A 2746-nucleotide genomic window follows, 5' to 3' on the forward strand; every position below is an offset into this window, starting at 1 on the left:
TCTGGAATTCATCGGCAAACTCTCGAACTGGAGTAGAGCCTTGTCTTAGTTGTAGAAGCTCCGCTTTGGCTCGTTCCCCCAGAAAGGGATCCTCAAACCTCCTCCGTAAGGCAGTCATGAAATTGTTGAGGGAACGGATAGAGCGGGATCGGGTGTCGAACTGGAGGACCATCCAGTCGGCTGCTTTACCTGTCAAAAGGGAAGCCACATAGCGAACCCGGCTGTCCTCTGTAGGGAAGAACTGTCCTTGTTCTCGCATATAGCTGTCTACCTGATGCAAGAAACAGGGCAGGGTTTCGAGAGATCCATCGTAAGTAGTTTTCAATTTGAGTTGTTTCCAAGGACCGGGCATGGGTTGGCCCGGTTGCACGGGTGCCCTGGGTGCAGGTAAAACGGGACCTCCGGGAACCAGGGGTTGAACAGGCACATTAGCGGGTGGCTGGGCTGGCACTCCCTGTTGAACCGGTACTGCGGCCCCCTGTGGAACGGGTTGTGCCGGGGTTGTCAGGGCCTGCTGTAACTGCCTGTTGTCCTGAAGCAAGCGTTCCATTAGCTCCTGGAGTTGATGTACACGGCCAGATAGCTCCCGATTCTGAGCTCGTAACAGGTGAACGTCCTCACCCGGGCCACCTGTACGATGAGGTTTGCTTGTCCGAAAACTTGTGGCCCATTGAGAACTGTCCCCATACAAGTCCTCTTCCTCAGACTCCTCGGAGTCTTGGCATCGTTCTGCGAGGCGGCGTGCGCGGTGGGTCGTGCGCGACGGGGCAAATACCGGGGAAAACGACAGACCCAATGGAGGACCGCTCCGTCCGGAGTCTTTGGGGCGGCCGCCTGTCCGCGCCCGATCCGCAGCCAACTGCTGCTCTTTGTCCCTTGCGGCTTGAGCCTCGGCTTCCGCCTTAGCCGCTTCAGCAGCTTCCCTATCCGCGAGAGCCTGTGCGCTTTCAAGTCTCAGAGCGGCAGCTGCGGTAATGTGCGGTAAAAGTTCCGTTTCCAGGAGCGTGAGTAGGGGGTCGGGCTCCCCACCTAACAATAGTTGCACTCGGACCGCGACCGCGGGTGCATCGGCCCCGAACGTCGGGGTCAAACGTTGAGCCAAGGTGGCTATCGTGGTATCCTTTGTACAATCCGCAAAGAGGAGGGCTGTCTGGATAGCGATCCTCTTGGCTTCAGCTTGACAGTCAGCTGCATTGGGTACCAAAGAAAAACCTGCCGGTGCGGCTCCCGCCATGGTACCTTCCCCCAAGGCGACAGGACGCCTTAGAGCCGTGGATGAGAGAGTCTCACGGGCAATAAGCTTATCCAATAAACCGGTTAGTATTTGTAAGTCCTCAGTTGTCAGCCGGGCATCATCCAGAAACTGATCAAAATCCTGGAGGTCTAAACAAGCATTAGTATCCTCCGACGTTAACATCCAGAGAACCCTCACTAGAGATCGCCACTGTGTCTGGGCCAGTCCACTCAAGCGGCAAACCTCTGGATTAGTCCTAAAGAGTTCAGCTACTATGTCCCGTAGGAGGGTAGGATCCTCTGAGGAGGACTCCAGGGTTCCAAGAAGCAGTAGTCACGGTTCACTCGGAGAGCGCCCTCCTAGCTCCCATCCGAGTGGCAGGCGAACCCTCCAGGGCTCCAGCCTGACTAAAGAATCGATGAAGAAGGGATAGCTGTCATAATGTGAGCTCTTGACCCATCGAACCAGAAATCACCACAGAGACAATCAGATTCCAAGCAGATGGCTTTACTGGTCAAATAGGCAATACAGTGCATGGAAGGCAAGATGACAGCTATGGCTTGTCTTGCCCGTTATTTGGAAATATAAGGCAGAGAAACGGCGGGAGATTACAAAGCATAAACAGAGCATTATTTCCCAGGAGTGGCGTTCCCAGGCTTTGGTATGTGTAGCCGTCCTTGAGTCTGGACAGTTCAGCAGAGAAATGAAAGGAAACATCTAAACCGAGATAACAGCCTGACACCCTATTAGAAGAATGGAAAAGACTTGCTGCCATTTGTGGGAAGCTTCTGTTATGAACCGCTTGCCAACATAAGAGGCAGGCTATTAAGCCTGGTAGGCTTGAAGTGAGAAGGGGGTAATCAACAGGAATTCCCTGCAGTAGTAACAAACCTTCATTTTGTTCCAGCAGTCAGTTTCTGGTATGGGGGACTGCTGTGGGCTCTCTTTCCTTCCCATAACATAACAAGGAAAGAACAGGTCTGCGTGTAACACATACAAGGGAAGCCGGTAGGAAACCCTACTGAATAGGTAGAAGGCCTGAAAATCCCTGTTTGCTGATTTCCTCTGACAAAGTGAGCCACAGTGCCTTGCAGCAAAATTTAAAAAAACAAAACATTCAGAGCATCATGATGTAAGTCACTTCTAACTGCCATCAAAGGCCCTCCTGAGTAACTCCATCCTACAGCATCTCTTAGAAGTCAGACGACAGCTAGCAGTGTGCCTAAGCTGAAGATCTTAAGACTGACAAGCTTATATCTGAAAGAGAACAGCTGACCATCCTTCGAAATCAGGTTTCTTTTCAGGCAGGCATTCCACAGAATGGGCACCGCCAAGACCATAGAATAGTATGATAGCATCACAGCACTGGCAGCCTTAGTAGAGTATTAATATGTCCCAGGATTTGTTTAGTGGCATAACCAGAGGGATTTTGGCACACAGTGATTCTTTAAACCTTTTAAGTAATCCTTTAACACTGAACAAGAGAGAAGACAACATGGGACAACGACGTCT

The sequence above is a fragment of the Euleptes europaea genome, chromosome 10 (assembly GCF_029931775.1).
Source record: "Euleptes europaea isolate rEulEur1 chromosome 10, rEulEur1.hap1, whole genome shotgun sequence".
Lineage (NCBI taxonomy): Eukaryota > Metazoa > Chordata > Lepidosauria > Squamata > Sphaerodactylidae > Euleptes > Euleptes europaea.